General features: G+C 46.6%; 1 protein-coding gene across 1 annotated transcript in view; it reads right to left on the bottom strand.

Moving 5' to 3' along the window:
• CTNNA1 (catenin alpha 1) overlaps positions 1-1,225 on the bottom strand; it is a 220,490-nt gene extending 219,265 nt beyond the window's left edge. Inside the window, 1 exon segment of the mRNA XM_030574175.1 lies at positions 1,087-1,225. The gene's annotated coding sequence lies outside the window, so the exon portion shown is untranslated.
• Positions 1,226-18,559: the final 17,334 nt, after the last annotated feature.

Here is an 18,559-nt window from a genome sequence, read left to right as displayed (position 1 = left end):
CCAACACATTCCCCTTACAACTGCTGCCCTTGAGAGCTAAGCATATAGGGCTAAGTTCAGTTCTCTTATTAACTGGCACAACTTCCATCAGTGGGAGTACGGACCAAATACATGATGTAAGTGGTGTGTAAGCTGTGGTGTAAGTGGATACAGAATACTAGGCCACCTGCCGCCCCACTAAAAATTTGGGGATTACTTGTGTACTAACAGACTTTTCTGTACAAGGAGAGTTTCAAGAAACAATGTGAGCTTAAAAAACAAGTCAAAGTTATACCTGTCTGAAAACTTTTCCCTACTAATGTTACTGTAATATCTAAAAATCCCTATAATTGAAAGATTAAGGAAAATTATTTTTCTATTTTGTCATCTTGTGCTTTGACAGCCCTTCACAAGTCAGCTTCCTCCTGTTTGTGCAGGTCTTTCGTGCTCCAACAGGGGAGTTGGACATAGTGAGTAGGGACGTGTTGGTAAAACAAAGAGAAGGGGGTGGGGTGAATCTGTTTTGGCCCCACTGCTGTTGGTGACAGAGACAAGAGCTGTGGGTGCTCGAAAACGTGGCTCTTTCGCCAACAACAGCGGGGCCAACGAGAAATGTTTTCCTCCACCCAACTCGCCCCGCTCACATCTAGGGCCAACGCGGCTACAACTCCCTAAAACCAAGCCCGCGGCTAGAGTTGGGGGGCAGCGCTAATGCCCGAGACTCCCGGGAGAAGGGGGCTGGGCTCCCCCGAGCTCTAGGGCGGAGGCGTGGGGCGGGGAGCTGGTTCCCCACCGAGGGCCCGACCCTCCCAACAGTGGGAGGCGGCCCCAGGAAGCCGTGCGGGCCGCTTCGGGCCAGGCCGGCTGCGGTGCTGGGGCAGTGCGGCTCCCGCGGGGCGACGGGCCCTGCTCAGAGCACGGCGGGCCGGCCGGGGCCGCCGCACCATGAGGCGCCCTGGGGCCTAGCGGGACTGGGGGCTGCCCGGCCCGGGCCCACTGGCGGGGGAGGGGTGACCGGGGGTGGGGCCGCGGGCCAGGCCCCGTTAGCGGCGGGAGGAAAAGTTTCCAACTCAGCGGCAGGGAAGGGGCCCTGGGCCGCGAAGTTACCTGCGAGTCCCGGACGGGAAAAGGCACCGGTGGATCCGGAGCCGCCTCAGCCGCTTTGTCTCTGCGCCGCGCCCGTCCCGACTGGGGAGGAGGAAATGGGCTCTTCCGGGCACCTCCCCCTACGGCTCCGCTGGCTGTTCCCGGGACCGCCCGCCCTGCGCAGGTGAGAGGCTAGAGCGCGGCCCGCGCGGTGGCGGGCGGAGCGGTCGTTGCGGGAAGAGCCTGCGGGGCGGGGGGCAGTGAGTGTGACTCAGAGTTTCAGGTGAGAGGAAGGTGGCTGGGCCGCTGGCAGCAGGGGAGGGCCCCGCCTGGGAGGCAGTGAGCTGGGGTGCGTGTGTCAGGCGGGGAGATGGGGGGAGGGGTAGAGAGCTGGGCGGGGCAGTGGGCCGGAGGGTGGGGTGAGTTTGGGGGGGCAGAGGGCCAGGGGAGTGAGGTGAGGCCTGGCATGTCAGGTGGGGAGATGGGGGGGTAGTGGGCCAGGGACTGGGGTGACACCTGGAGGGGGCAGAGGGCTAAGGGGGTGGGGTGAGAGAGGGCTCAGGCTGAGGGATGGGGGCACAGGGGATGTTGGGTGGGGTGAGACTTGGGTGGTCAGAGGGCCTTGCCCCAGAGCACAGGGGTTTGGAGCTGCTAATAGGGTCTTCCCAAGGGAAATGGGATCAGGGCCAGCGCTTGCATTTAAGCGGTTTAGGCAATCGCCTGGGGCGCCAGCATTATTAGGATGCGGCATTTTGCCAGGGGGGCGGCAGGTGGCTCCGGTGGACCTGCCGCAGTCATGTCTGCGGAGGGTCTGTTGGTCCGCAGCTCCGGTGGAGCTGCCGCAGGCATGCCTGCAGACGGTCCGCTGGTCCCGCGCGGCTCCGGTGGACCTCCCGCAGGCACGGCTGCGGCAACTGCACCGGAGCCGTGGACCAACAGACCTTCTGCAGAAATGGCTGCGGCAGCTCCACCAGAGCCATGGACCAACAGACCTTCTGCAGAAATGGCTGCGGCAGCTCCAGAGCGGCCTGCGGGGCAGCGAAATGGCCGTGCGCCTAGGGCGCGAGAAACCCTGGCGCCGGTCCTGAATGGGATGCATCCTGGTGTCTGGCTGTAGAGGGATAGGGCAAAGGAGGTAGAGTGAGGCTTAAGGGGGACAGGACAGGGGCCTGCCCCACAAATCAGCGTTCAGGTCTGGATCTCAATTCCCAAGGCAATCAGGCTAGGCACTGGATCTTGTTCAGCCTTTCACAGACTGCTACTCAATCACGAAGTTTGGATCTAATCTGGGTTCAGATTTCAACCTCTCATTCACTGAAGGAGTTTGAGTCTGGAGTTTGGCCCGCTCCAGTGTGAGGCACCAGCGGAGAAATTCAAATCAGGATCCAGGTCCAGATTCCAACCTGCCTCCTAAAGTTTGGAGTGTTTGGTTCAGGCCCAAAACCCACCATCCCAGTACTATAATGATGAGCATTGCGTAGATAGATAAACCTATACATAACACTTGCACTCCTCAAACACCACCTCTGACCCAGGATCACTGGAGATTAGTCAAACCCAACTACATTCCATTATTGAATGAGTTGGTCATACTCTTTCACTCTCCATCTTCATATGGGCAAAGAAAACTCAAGGACTTCATTTCATTTTCTCAGCAAAGGCATGTATAATAGTGTGATTTGTTTTGAATGGATTCACCTAAACCTCTGTTCCTGTTTTGGTTGCTGTGGTTTCACAGCACACTCCCTGGAGTTTCACATTTAAATAAAGCTAAACTCAGTCTTACTGTCACTGCTTTCATATGAGCACTGGGTATTTCTCATGTCTGATCTGGGTTTGAGGTTTTTGGTTCAGGCCCATCTCTACATTTGAGTGAACCTGAACCCAGTTTCCAGAAAACTTGGGCCAATTTAAAATTTCACATCAAATACATGGGTAACTTGCCCTTTTGCCCAGTGCTGATACAAAAGCAGGTACGGTAAAACTCAGCCAAAACCAGTCTATCTTTATTTAAATGTAAAATCCAAGGGAGATGGGGTGCAAAACCACAGGAACCAAAAGTAGAAAAGAGGTTTAAGTGAATTTTGCAGATGTATAATAGCTATGGAATGGTTCAGACCAAGTGTTCAAAACCCACACTGAAACTTTTGGATTTGGGCATTTCTCCACTTACATAGTTTCTGAACCTTAGTGAATCATTTGACAAACAGGCAGAGCTTTGAACTTGTCTTGAAGCCTGATACCAGGCATGATTAACGTGTTTCAAATTCCATAATAGAAGTTTGGCGTGTCTTTAGTTCTTACGGTTTAGAACAGGCCTGCACAACATGCGGCCCACGTGGGCTCACTCTGCGGCCCGCAGGGGATGAGTAGGTGGGCTCACTGTGCGGCCCGTGGGGGGTGAGTAGGCAAGCAGCGGGTGAGGGTGGGGGGTTGAAGAGATGGGTGGGCAGTGGCAGGGGGTGAGGAGGCAAGCTGGGGTGGGGGACTGAGGAGGCAGGCAGTGACGGGGGGCAGGTGAGCCGGCAGCAGGGGAGGGGGGGCTGAGGGGGCAGGTGGGCAGTGGCGAGGGCTGAGGAGACGAGCTGCAAGTTGGTGGCTGACCTGTTCTACTGATCTGGTCTGGCTCCCATCCCCTCTCCAAGGATTGCAGCTGTCTGAGGTGCTTGCCTTCCACGCCTTCCTCATTCACACCTCATTCATTCAACAGGGCAATTGATTACAAAGTGGAGGGAAGATCTTATTCTGCTTCTAGAAAAAATATATTTTTCTTTTACTTTAATTATACTACCTTAGGGGCCCGCTATAACATACTACCAAGGTTCAATACTGCTGTTTCGGTGGGGCAGCGCTGGGGAAGGAGGGTGTGTTTCCATCGGGCGGGCGGTGCTGCGGGGGGAGTATTTCAGGGGGGCTGGGCAGCGCCGGGGGGGTGTCGATGGGGCTGGGGGCGGGGTTCGGCCCTCAGCTGTTTTCTTTAGCGTAATATGGCCCTCGCCGTTTTATGAGTTGTGCAGGCCTGGTTTAGAACAAAGTGGAAAGTAGTGAGTGGTGGTTTTTTATATATATACACATATATACACACACACTTTTTTAAATCTTTTCACTGAAATTTAAAAAAATAAATGTCAAACTCTTCTATTTCTCTGAGGTTTTGTTAATTGCTTTTTTTCCTTTTTAAAATCTAAATTATGTTAATATTTTTGACAGTGTTGCTTTTACAAAAAGTTCCTGTTTTCATGCAAGTATCTTAAATGCAGCAAATACTGGAAATCTGTGTCATAAAAGGGCTGTCAAGCTGTGATAATGCAAACAAGGAAGATTTCAGAAAATGATGCATACCATTTTAAATGTTTAATTGAATCACATAAAGCAGGAGCCTCCATCAGAAGAAAACAGACTTTTAAGAACTGACTTAATCTAGCTGAGGTAAGGTTGGCAGGTTTGTGTATGAGAAGAGTTGTCTTTAAATAGCTTTTTTTCCCCAAAGTTTTTAACAAAGTACCAGTACTGTGTGGGAAATTGACCCTTTCTATGCCGTATTCAATGATTTTTGTATTGCTTTTTGTAGCGCACCTTGAGATGACTTTTGATATGAACGTTTCTGTAGAAATTATGATTGCATTGTAATAGTGACTGAATTAAATTAATTTTTCATATCTCAACCATGTCAATGACAGTCTCATCTGAATCTACTTGCTGTTTCTATTGTCTGGCTGATGTCAATCAAAACAACAGAGAGGTCAAAGAGAGTATAGCTGTGCCCTGTGTGATTTAGCAGGGAGATATAAAGCACTTCTCATCCAGATGTCCAGGGGAGTTATGCTGTGGGGCCAGGAGGCATCACAGGGGAGGCACCTATCCATGCTCTGCAAGGATGAAGGTAGGTTTCCCCTTAGATCATGGACCCCACTCCATGAGCAAGTCACTCGCCCTAGAAGAGATAATGCACCAGGCAAGTTTTCAGTTTTTCTCCCCTCTCATGGGTTTAACTAAGAGAGGAGAGCATTTAGTCCCAAGACAGAGACAGGAGCATAGGCCATCATTCCAGAGTCCTCAATGAAAATAGACCCCATGCACCAAGGGACCAATCCTGTTGCTATTTAAGTCACTTGATTTTTTCCATTGAAGTCAATGGGAAGACGATCAGGTCCTAATTCCATGACTGTAACCTTGCCTGAGAGACAAATTAAGATAGCATGAACTGTTCATTGTCAGTCTTCTTAACAAACAGGCTCTTTAACAGACAGATTTTTAAGGGTTTTGGGTATTCAGTTTGTACCAAACCATTAATATTTTTAGTGTCACTGGCAGCAAGGAATGCAGTCACTTATTTTTGATCTGTAACATTCTCAATAAAATTTAGTCTATACTTCAATGGCTTGCTCTCTTTCATTAATTCTTTTAATATTATGTCTTGGCCTCCTGCGGTGGCTTCTGCATTCAGCACTTATCTCACATGCTTTTTGGGACAAAATGCTGGATAGAAATCAGCACAATACTGCAGGCAACAATCTCTTTTACCTAACTAAGGGTACGTCTACACTATGGGATAATTCCGATTGTACATAAACCGGTTTTATAAAACAGATTGTGTGTAAAGTCGAGTGCATGCGGCCACACTAAGCACATTAATTCGGCGGTGTGCATCCATGGTCTGAGGCTAGTGTCGATTTCCGGAGCGTTGCACTGTGGGTAGCTATTCCGTAGCTATCCCATAGTTCCCGCAGTCTCCCCCGCCCCTTAGAATTCTGGGTTGAGAGCCCAGTGGCTGATGGGGCAAAAATCATTGTCACGGGTGGTTCTGGGTAAATGTCGTCAGTCATTCCTTCCTCCGTGAAAGCAACGGCAGACAATCATTTTGCGCCCTTTTTCCCTGGATTGCCCTGGCAGATGCCATAGAACGGCAACCATAGAGCCCGTTCAGCTTTTTTTTTCTTTTTTCTTTTTTTTTTTTACAGTCACCGTATGTGTACTGGATACCGTGGACAGAGGCGATACTCCAGCACTACACAGCAGCATTCATTTGCTTTTGCATGATAGCAGAGATGGTTACCAGTCGTTCTGTACCATCTGCTGCCAGTGTAATTTGGCAATGAGATGATGGTTATCTGTCCTTCTGTGCTGTCTGCTGCTATCATGGTGCCCCTGGCTGAGATCAGCTGGGGGCGCAAAAGCAAAACTGGGAATGACTCCCCGAGTCACTCCCTCCTTTATGGTTTCTAAAAATAGAGTCAGTCCTGCCTAGAATATGGGGCAAGTGTACTAGAGAACCAGTGTATCAGAGAGCACAGCCACTCCATGTCAGATCCCGCAGAAATGATGAGCTACATGCCATTCACGGGGGGTGCCCCTGCAACAACCCCACCTGTTGCTTCCCTCTTCCCCCAACCTTCCTGAGCTACTGTGGCAGTGTCCCCCCCATTTGTATCATGAAGTTATAAAGAATGCAGGAATAACAAACAATGACTTGTTAGTGAGATAAAATGAGGGGGAGGCAGCCTTCCGGTGCTATGACAGTCCAGGCAGGACATTAAGTGGTGCGGGGGAGAGGAGCCCAGCATGTTGTTGCTATGATAGTCCAGGCAGTACAGAATCTTTTCTTTACACAGGAAAGGGAGGGGGCTGATGGAGCTCAGCCCCCAGTTGCTATGATGAGGACGGTTACCAGCCGTTCTGTCCCATCTACTGGGAATGACCAGGAATCATTCCTATTTTTACCCAGGCGCCCCGGAGGCCAGCCAGGGGTATTCAGCAGTTATCAAGCACGGGCTGATGGTGACGATGGATAGCAGTCATATTGTACCGTCTGCCACCGGGGAGGGGAGAAGAGCGGATACTGCTCTTCACTGCTGCAGCATCGCGTCTACCACCAGCATTCAGTAGACATAGGTGACATTGAAAAAAGTCAAGAAACGATTTCTTTCCCTTTTCTTTCACGTGGTGGGGGGGAGGGAGTAAATTGACGAGCTATACCCTGAACCACGCTGGACAATGTGTTTGAACCTACAGGCATTGGGAGCGCAGCCAAGAATGCAAATACTTTTTGGAGACTGCTGGGGACTGTGGGATAGCTGGAGTCCTCAGTACCCCCTCCCTCCCTCCATGAGCATCCATTTGAGTCTCTGGCTTCCTGTTACGCTTGTCACGCAGCACTGTATAGCCTGTAGATTTTTTTTTCAAACGCTTTGGCATTTCGTCCTCTGTAACGGAGCTCTGATAGAACAGATTTGTTTCCCCATACAGCGATCAGATCCAGTATCTCCCGTACGGTCCATGCTGGAGCTCTTTTTGGATTTGGGACTGCATTGCCACCCGTGCTGATCAGAGCTCCATGCTGGGCAAACAGGAAATGAAAATCAAAATTTTGCGGGGCTTTTCCTGTTTACCTGGCCACTGCATCCGAGTTGAGATTGCTGTCCAGAGCAGTCACAGTGGTGCACTGTGGGATACCGCCCGGAGGCCAATACCATCGATTTGCGGTCACACTAACCCTAATCCGATACCGTAATACCGATTTTAGCGCTACTCCTTTCGTCGGGGAGGAGTACAGAAATCGATTTAAAGAGCCCTTTATATCGATATAAAGGGCCTCGTAGTGTGGACGGGTACAGCATTAAATCGGTTTAACGCTGCTAAAATCGGTTTAAACGTGTAGTGTAGACCAGGCCTAAGGATAGAAGATTAAGTGGCAGTTCTGTTGGTTCATGTATCACACGTTTAAAGATACAGCAATCAAAGCAAAAGATATAAAAATAGTCACCTCAGGGACTAGACTGGAATTTGTCTCCTGATTAATAGCTCTCCCTGGATTACGATAACAGGGAACTCTGTCAATCTGAATAAAACAGAGGGTGTTGATCAAACAAAAGACCCATAACAAAAGCAGAAACTCCAGGAAGAGAAATCATCATTAAGAGTGAAACAACACTAGCAACTTGAATCCAATCAAGGTGTTGTTTTTTTTTTAAATAGTTAGAAGTTGTCTAAGATGGTATATTTGCTCCTGAGTTCCCACTGCTAAGACTTGTGGTTTTGTAATCACATTTTCCTTTTTCCCCTCTCTTATTTTCGCTATATGAAAAACACCCAGAAACAAGGGAAACTGATTACATAATTGAAGTGAAGTTAATAACATAAGAATGGCCATACTGGGTCAGACCAAGGGTCCATCCAGCCCAGCATCCTGTCTGCCAACAGTGGCCAATGCCAGAGGGAGTGAACCTAACAGACAATGATCTTTTTGAAGTTCTTCATAGTCTACTTTGGTCTTAACTACATTGAGCTGTTTAATATCATCTGCAAACTTTCCCACTTCACTGTTTACCTCTTTCTCCAGATCCTTTAAATAAATTGAATGGGATTGGGATTTAGCCAGCCTGAATGTTGAATGGGATTGGTCCTAGGAATGACCCTTGGGAACATCATTAGTTACCTCTCCATTCTGAAAATTTACCATTTATTCCTACCCTTTGTTCCCTGTCTTTTAACCAATTCTCAATCCATGAAAGGATCTTCCCTCTTATCCCATAACAATTTAGTTTACGTAAGAGCCTTTGGTGAGGAATCTTGTCAAAGGCTTTCTGGAAATCTAAGTACACTATGTCCACTGGATCCCCCTTGTCTGCATGTTTGTTGACCCCGTCAAAGAACTCTAATAGATTAGTAAGACATGATTTCCTTTTACAGAAACCATGTTGACTTTTGCCAAACAATTTATGTTCTTCTATGTGCCTGACAATTTTATTCTTTACTATTGTTTCAATTAATTTGCCCATTACTGACGTTAGACTTACCGGTCTGTAATTGCCGGGATCACCTCTAGAGCCCTTTTTAAATATTGGTGTTACATTAGCTACACCTCTACCTCAATATAACGCTGTCCTTGGGAGCCAAAAAATCTTACCGTGTTATAGGTGAAACTGCATTATATCAAACTTGATTTGATCCGCCGGAGCGTGCAGCCCCACCCTCCCAGAGCACTGCTTACCATGTTATATCCAAATTCGTGTTATATCGGGTGGTGTTATAACGGGGTAGAGGTGTATGTTCCAGTCATTGGGTACAGAAGCTGATTTAAAGGACAGGTTACAAACCATAGTTAATAGTTCCACAATTTCACATTTGAGTTCTTTCAGAACTCTTGGGTGAATAGTATCTGGTCCCGGTGACTTGTTACTGTTAAGTTTATCAATTCATTCCAAAACCTCCTCTAACGACACTTCAATCTGTGACAATTCCTCAGATTTGTCACCTACAAAGGACGGCCCATACAAAGAGTGAGGTCAAAAGCATAAACAAATACTTTCATTCTCCAGCCTTTTTCGGGTAAAGTAATTGTAGGTGTTTTAACAATAAGTACAATATTTCTAGACCAAAGTTTATGTTTAACTTATATTACAGTAGGATCCCAAATGTGTTGGGCATTTGACTGACATCTTTACCCTGAAGAATTTACAATATTAAAAAAAAAAAAGAGAGAGACCATATAGTAGGAAACAGGTCCAACATACAGTTAAAGAGGTCGGGTGCATGGTAAGCGCCCATTAGTTGAATATACATTTGATCTTTTATTTATAGTATAAATGTTTTCATTTTGTTGTTTGGTGAAGGAGCTCAGTGTTGAAGTACAGGAGAGGAAAGGTTGGGTTGAAAAAGATGGATGGGAAAAGGAAGAAGAAATTAGATGGAAGGAGGCAGAAAGAGAGGGAGAGGAGCGTAGTGGGTAACATGGAGAGTGGGGCTGGGCAGTTGCTGAATTGCAGCAGTGGGGGAGAAGTGGGATGGAGATCAGTTAATGGCAAGACAGCAAATTGAGGGGGGGGAATGCAGAGTCCAAGTTTCAGAGGTGAAGAAGTGATGGCAAGAGGCACTCCCCTGATCATGCTGCTGCTCTGCACTATGTTAAGAGCATCCTCAGGGTTTCTCTAATGTACCCTGGGCTGCAGGAGCTGCAATGGGACAAAAAATTCAGGCAAGGAGTTGCATCACATAGAGGGATCCTTGCCACCCCTCTCTGCCCAAGTTTTTCCCTGGTATATCAGCAGCAGGGGTGGTGAATAGGGTAAGAATCACTGGGTTGGTTGTGTATTGCTAGGAGAGGAATTACACTAGAATGGGGTGATCCTCCCAAGGCAGCTTAGAAGGCTTCAGGGCCTGCTTATGCCCTCACTGTGTTATAGAGTGTGGCCACAGCTGAGATTCTTGTCCATGCTGTGTGAGCTCACAGTATCTATGGAACAGGTGTCTCAGCACCTCACAAGCATCAATGAATTTATCTTCACAACATCCCTGTGAGATAGAAAAGTATGAACATTCCCATTTTGCAGAGGGGGAATGGACATACATACAGATGTAAGTAATTTTGCCCATGATCACAAAGGGAGTCTGTGACAGAACCAGGAAGAGAATGCCAAGCCCCTGAATCTTAGTCCACTGCCTCAATCACAAGAACATTCTTCCTCTTGATACTTGCGGATACAAAAACGCCTGTTAGCAACCACTCCATAACTCTTTCCCCCACCTCCAAGAAAGGTAGCCTACTAGAAATAAGCTATAGTGCAAATTCAAGGAAACAGCTGGATACTGACCCAAACAGACTGCATTCTCCTCAGCTGCTGAATAGTCACAGGGGAAAAAATAGTACACAAATGCCCAGATGTGATCTATAATGCTAATTTACCAGAGAGCACAGGCGCTAATAGCATCCACCTCAGCTTCCTACAGCATATTCGTCCTGAAGGAAACAGGTGAAAACCAAACAAGGACAAATTATCCTGCCATTCCAAAGGGCACAGGGGTGAGCCTTAGTGCTGCTTTACCAACTACTGAAGAGTGTAGCTGGAGCAGTTAGCATTCATCTCAGGTTCCCACAGCTTTAGTATAATGAATCACAGCCACAGAGAAGGGAACATTTAAAAAAAAACAAAACACATGAGGCAATGCATAGCAAAAGCCTAAGAATACTACTATATGAGTTGTTGGCCTCCACACAGTGCATCTACTCTGCCTTCTAATTAATTTTTTTTTTCCATTTCTATGGCATGTATCTGGAAAGATTCCAAAAAGCTTCATGGCCTAAGGGCATGCAGCACCATTGAAGTGAAGCCACCAAAGGTGTGGGACACAGTAGCCAACTGTGGAGAAGAGGAAATTTTGGCCAAGAACACTGAGAAAATCTCTAACTTTTACATCAAAGTACTATAGGAACTTGGGATATTTAATGTCCATACAGAGCAGACAGGATGGTTTTGGTTTTCCAGGTGTCCATCTAAAGAACAAACTTCATGGCACTGGGTTATTTGTCTACTTCAGGATGAGTTAATACAACACTGCTAGGATGTGAACCTGACATATTAGGGAATATAAGAATCCCAAACCAATGCCATACAATTAGCTTGTTTCCTTCCTAAAAGGATGACCCATGTACAAATACAGGTTGCTAGGAGGCAGAAATCAGTGGAAGAAATAGCATCCACCTTGAATCCATATAATTTATATCCTTCTATTTGTTTACACTCCATAGCATGTTCCATGGAACTGTGTCAATGGAGTTGCACGGGAGCTAAGCGAGGGTAGAAGCTAGCCCCAAGCATTCAATGAAGCAATGGGTAACAATACATGAAACTGACATTCTATCCCCAGGTGCCACATAGAAGTGATTTGCCAAGTCATCCCACAAGAAAGTTAGGACAACTGCTGAGTCAGCCTGAATCCCTTCACTCCTACATTAAAAGATTAACTCCCTAAACCAGTCAAATTGCTCTGTTCTTCTGCTTTTTGATCATCTGAAATGTCAGGGGAGGCAGGTCTGCAAATGAGTTTGGTCCAATCCACTGTTATACTGAGGGGAACTGAAATGCAGCTGCAGATTGAGTCTCTCATTAAGCACTTCACTGGAAATGCTCAAAACACTTGAATGCAAAAAGGCTTCAGAGGCATGTCAAGATTCTCTTGTGCAAATCCAGCCTCTTTTCCTCTACCACTTGATAGAAGAGATACATGGGCTTTACCATTACTAGCTATAAACTTTCATTGCTTCCCTAGGAGAAATTTCAAGCAAATCACAGACTAGTGCATTCTCTTTATGTCTCTTACTGCTTTCTGCCTCTCAGTTCTATTGAATTCAATTCTAAACTCCTCTTTTCTAACACTCCTTGTTACTGTATTCTTCAGTGTGTAATATTAATGACATGCCTCTGTAATGCATATATATAGCTGCCTCTTGTTCACTGTGAGACAGATCTTTAGTTTAGTGTCCAGGCTAAGTAGCTCAGTTGGGTGCTGAGGAAATGCACTGAGGGAAGGAGTCGTTACCACCCAGGTTTCAGAATAGCTGTAAAGCCCTATCATGTTCCTTCCATTGCGGAAAGTCAGGAGAATACACATAGTAGATCTTCTTGCTCCACTACATCCCCAACTGCTCCACAAATGCGGACTCATAGGCAGCCTGTAAAGAGCTGGATGAGTGCACCTGCCCCCCACACCCACCTAATCTCACCTTTCCTTGCACTTCCCTCCGGAGCTCAGTGTAGCTCACTAGCTTGTCTCTCTCATCCACAGAACATGGTCCAATAAAATATATTACCTCACCCCCCTCGTCTCTATAATTATTCTTATTTAACCAAGAGGGAAACTGAGGCAGAGAGGTTCACTGACATGCCCCAAGCCACACAGCAAATCAGTTAGAGCCAGGACTAGAATTCAGATATTCTTGAGTCCCAGCTCTGAGCTCATTCCACTACTGGAAGGTGCCTGGTAGTATGGACAAAAGCAATTGGCCTCCCGCTTCATCAAAGCTAGAAACCTGGTCTCACGCAGCAATTTAAGAATCAAAACTTCTTCTAAAGGGAGGAACAACCCTGTTGCCAAGGTGAAAAGAATTGCTACCAAAATGTGATCAAAGAGAGAATTATCAAAATAAGTACACCCTGGAGCTCTTGCTCTCAGACAAGAGGATTATCAACAAGAAATCTATCCTATAAGGTAGCTGCTACTGATGGGGAAGTAAAAGGAATGTGGTTGTTCTTATCAGACAGACCTAGGTTGCTCCCAATAACTGTCAGGTTCAAATATCTTGCTGATAATTTGTCTTAGAACTCTCTCTCATTTAATTTGATTCATCGTTGTATAGTGGAAGATCTATTCAATACAGAATCTAAAGAAAATTGTTGTTGCCCTCCTGCTGTATTATTTGTGATCTCTCATTTTCTCAGTTGGAAACAATATCAAAGGGACACCATCAACTTGATAAAAATAATAATTAAAAAAAATTGCACTGTCTGAAAACATTGTACCTGCTATTGTTCCATGAACACCTCCAATTACTAGAAGTGAAATTAATTAAACAACATTCCCTCTCTGTGCTTTTTTTTTTTTTTTTTTTTTAAGTTTGTCTACCTTGTGCATTTGGCAGTACTTTGAGTAAGATCTCTTTTTCTATAGCTACACTAGGGGCTCTGGGTAACAATTTCCTACCCTTGCTAATATTTGTGCAGCCCCATTGGTGAGAGCACTAGTGTAGACAAAGCTCCAGGGGGCTGCCAGTCATCTAATGTTGTGTCATCTAACCCTGCTCAGAGCAGATCTGAACAATTATATAGACCCTGCTTCCTGCTGGTTGTTTGGGAACCAGAATAGGAGAAGGTGATACTAACAAGTAGGCACAGCAGAGCTCGGGTGCCAGATCCTCACATGACCGCTGGCTGTTGAAAATCCCAAAGGCTGAGAATGCAGCTGGATCCAGAGCACTCATGCAACTTCCGTGTCCAGAGCAGGAAGCAGATTTTCAAATCTCAAGTGCTGTCCATCCCCAGCTTCGAACCATCCCAGGAGTGCCCATAACTCAGCACCAAGATGCCCCATTCAAGGTTCCTCTGTCCACATGTCTTCCCAGTCTCAGAACATGACAACCCTGCGTGTTTTGGGGAGTGTCCTGTATATGGATGGTTTTGGTGCAGAAATGTAAAAGCCACCCTTTTTCTGGTGGCTGCCCATTGTTTTAGAAGAGGCAGAAGCAGTTTGTCGGAACAAGGCAAAGACAGGTGTGCCTGATTTAAATACTGCCTTAGTGCACAATCTGAACATTGGTGGTTCCATTAAGATTTTATGCCAGGTGAAAATGTATTGTAATTTCCTCCTCTGAAGAATTGTGTGCCTGGGCTCCCAACCACCCTCCTTCTTCCGAGGGGTAAAACAGGGTTTCCCCTTTACGCTGGATTTGTGCGCCTCCTTCTGTGTCTTGCGCTCACTGGACGTTCTGGCTTGCCCGAAGAAATCAGCCAGGATGACAAATTCCTGTACAGGTTTTCAAGATTTATCCCATTGCATCTCTGACCTCCTCAGAACAGATGCTTAAGAAACGTTCTTAAGCAAAGAGATCAAACAGTTGATCATAGTTCTCAGCCCCCTTTCCCTTTGCCCGTTTCCTCATTAGGCCACACATTTTATAGGCATTCTCACTATGACTCATGCCAACACTTTTCTTGAGATTTCTAAATTTCAACTGTACACTTCAGGGGTAACATGAAACCTTTGCAAGGCAGCTTTTTAAAACAGCATATATCAAAGCTTCTTCAATCAGCATTTCATTATATACATTTAAAGATTTTGCAGAGAGTTTTTCAATTAGTGTGGGGACATTCTTATTCTCTGGAATTTCATGTACTGCACATAGCCCTTCAAAAGTGGTAAGGCATTCTTTAATAGGCTATGTCCTTGTATGCAAGGTACAATTCATCCCAGGTGGGTGATCCTTGGATGGAGGGAATACCGGGGGATGGTGAAATCTGACCCTGCCTGACTGTCCATTATGCTCCAGGCATGCAGCCTTTCCTTCTCTTTTTCCTAGGATTCCTTCTGTTATGGCTCCATGGCCCACTGGTGTGCTGCTTCTTGCTGCTGCCTTTCTGCCTCCCTCTCCTTGACTCATCTCTGCTTCCCACGTTTGGGGTTCACGTTCTATGTCTTTCTGCTCATTCTCCAGCCTGCCCAGCTCTAACATGGGCTCTTTGCTGACGCTCATGTTTCTGCTTTACTTTTGTTCTGTTTGCCTTATCCAGAATAAAAAGAAAATAAAGCTGTAACCATTATTCTGACTGTGCCCGGCCACCACGCTTGGGAATCACTGAAAACGGTTCCACCAGTGCTCCCAGTGTAAATCTCAGTTAAAAGATCTAGCTTTGTATAAATCCTGCTTTGACTATACCACTATCACATTCTGGGGTGCAATCTAGACCAGGAAGGGGTTGTGTCGCCACCACCTGGCAACCCTGGGTGCCTCACAATGCTCTGCTGTTGTAACTCCCAGCCTGGGATGCTCATAAACAGCCTACCAGCAGGCAGGTCACATCCTGAGTATCTGGGTATAGCTACAGCCTAGTCCAGCAGCTCTGACCCCAACTGCTTGTCAGCAACACACTAGTCACACTCTGGCTTTCACCAGCCTTGGTTACTACTTGCAGTGCAACCCCAACACACTCCCAGTCCTGAATTGTCCCCAAAACATGTATTCTGCAGTGTCCAACCTTCCTCTGGGCAGTCCAGATACTAAGATTCGTTAATCTAGTGAAAAGTCAATATTCAATAGTTTGTACTTTTATTGGCATTACCAGCTGAGTTTAAACACAGCACTGGGTCGCTTTACATTAAAATATAAAGCAGAACAAAAGAAGATAAGCTATTAAGTGAATTCGGATATACAGTGGTGAGCTGGAGCTGGTTCCCACCGGTTCGTGGGAACCTGTTGTTAAATTTAGAAGCCCTTTTAGAACCAGTTGTCCTGGTTCTAAAAGGGCTTTTAAATTTAACAAAATCTCTGGCAGCTCCCTGCCTTGCTCCCAGCCCCAGCTCACCTAGCTCCACCTCCTCCCTGACGCTCCCCCGGCTTCTCCTCCCCGTCCCCTGCTTCCCGCAAATCAGCCGATTCACAGGAAGCAGGGCTTCCTGCAGGTGAGCTGGCGTGGGGGTGAGGAGGACTCTAGGCGCTGCACCGCCTGGCCTGGCCCAGCTCCAACTGCTGCCTGACCCAGGCCCCGACTCCGGCTGCGTGGCCCCGGCCCGGGCAAGAGGCCCAGGCCAAGGGAGTTGGATAAGACAGGGACAGGGAGCGGGTCGGGGTGTTGGATCAGGCAGAGGTTTGGGGGTGGTGGTTAGGGGATGGGGAGGGAGGGTTGGGTAGGCGCCAAGTGGGAGTTCCGGGAGTCTGTCGGGGTGGTAGTGGATGGAATCGGGGCAGTCAGGGGACAGGGAGCGGGGCAAGTTGGGCAGGAGGTGGGGTCCTGGGGTTGGGAGTCTCGGGAAGGAGAGGTCAGGGGACAAGGAGCGGGGGGGGGTTAGGGGTTGCGGTTTCTGAGGGGGGCAGTAGGGGCAGGACATGGGTTGCGGGTGTACTCACCGAGCGGTTCCCTACCGGGTCTTTGGTGAGGGGTCCCTCAGCCACTGGAGCTGTGCTGCCGAAGTCCGGTAGGGAACTGGTTCCTAAGATTTTGGCAGCTCATCACTGGGTATAACTTAGAAATGATTACAAGCAAATTAAAATGAAAACACACATCTAAAACTTAATCTAGCAAGTTTTGGTTCAAGGCTCTGTTCAACATGGCCCTTCTGACCCACACTATTTCAAGCAATAGAGGCAGTTACATAGAGCATGGTGCTTCCTTCACCACCAGACTCCTTCTCCTCACCTGTGTTTGCTGAAATGCAAATTTGTTGTGTCTCCTATCATCTCTTCCCCAGCTGTCTAGAGGACACTGTTTACTACACACATTCCTTTGTTTAGGATACAGCCATTTAACAACTTTTGCCTAGGCAAGGGTATGTGGTTTTGAATATGTGACTGGGCAAGAATATGGCAGATGAAATTCAATGTTGATAAATGCAAAATAATGCTCATTGGAAAACATAATCCCAACTATACATACAAAATAATGTATGTTACCACTCTAAATTAGCTGTTACCACTTAAGAAAGAGATCTTGGAGTCATGGCTAGTTCTCCAAAAATATCCGCTCAATATGCAGTGGCAATCAAAAAAGCTAACAGAATACTAGGAACCATTAGGAAAGGGGTAGACAATAAAACAGAAAATATCATAATACACTATATAAATCCACAGTACACCCACACCTTGAATATTATGTGCAGTTCTAGTCATCCCATCTCAAAAAACAGATATTAGAATTTTAAAAAGTACAGAGAAGAGCAACAGAAATGATTAGGTGTATGGAATAACTTCCATATGAGAGTGATTAAAAAGACTAGGACTGTTCAGCTTGAAAAAGAGATGATAAGGGAGGAGATGATAGAGATCTATAAAATCATGACTGGTGTGAAGAGAGTAAATAAGGAAGTGTTATTTCCCCTTTGCATAACACAAGAACTAGGGGTCACCCAATGAAATTAATAGGCAGCAGGTTTAAAACACAAGGAAGTACTTCTCCACCCAGCACACAGTCAATCTGTGGAACTCATTGCTATAGGATGTTCTGTAGGCCAAAAATATAACTGGGTTTAAAAACAATTAGATAAGTTCATGGAGGATAGGTCCATCAATGGCTATTAGTCAAGATGATCAGACATGCAATCCCATGCCCTGGGTGTCCCTAGACTCTGATTGCCAAAAGCTAGGAATGAATGACAGAGGACACCCTGTTCTGTTCATCTCCTCTGAAGCACCTGGCACTGGCCACTGTGAGAAGACAAGATATTGGGGTAGGTGGACCATTAGTCTGACCCAGTATGGCCATTCTTATGTTCTTAATAACAACCTACACAGGATTTCATAACTTTACATATAATGTTGCTACATACATTTCACCATGATAATTATCATGTGAGTTATTAGTTTTCAGATACCTCACATGGCATGTTTTGGGCAAAGATTATTACAATAGTTTGTAGAGCAGGAATACAAGGGGGGTTCTTAGTGTCACACAGAGTCAAAAGATAAGCCAAGGCCAGAGCTTCTATACCCTGGGAAATTTCCCAAACTCTGGGAATTTTTGATTAAAATCTTTGAATGAAAATTCCCAATTTCCCCAGTTGAAACATTTTACTCACAAATTCCCAGGTTTGGGAAATTTCCCAGGATATAGAAGCACTGTAAAAAACTTTTATCTGGGAATTTTTCACCAGATTTGGGAAATGTTTAGTGCTAGGTTGGGAAAAGTTGGCATCATGATATAGAAGCACTACCTTGGATGAGATAGTACTGCTAGAACATGGGGAGAGTGCAAAGGAGCCCTGATCTGGTTGTGGGTACTCCATCAGGACAAGGCCCTGAGGTAAGGGTGAAGATGGCACAGGGCTTCAGGGAAGTAGCCCAGGGAATTAGAGCAGCACCTTGATTTAGATCAAGGGACACAGCAGACAACTGCTATCTACAGGATCCCTGGTCTAGGACCTGGAGTAGCAAGTAGGCCTGAGTTCCCCATCTCTTCCCCCCTCCCATTAGGTACAGCAGGGAAGTGGCCAGCCTGGACACTGAGGCACCCCA

The sequence above is a fragment of the Gopherus evgoodei genome, chromosome 8 (genome assembly GCF_007399415.2).
Source record: "Gopherus evgoodei ecotype Sinaloan lineage chromosome 8, rGopEvg1_v1.p, whole genome shotgun sequence".
NCBI classification, from domain to species: domain Eukaryota; kingdom Metazoa; phylum Chordata; order Testudines; family Testudinidae; genus Gopherus; species Gopherus evgoodei.
The sequence above is the reverse complement of the archived record's forward strand: the minus strand, read 5'-3'. Positions and strand labels throughout refer to the sequence as shown.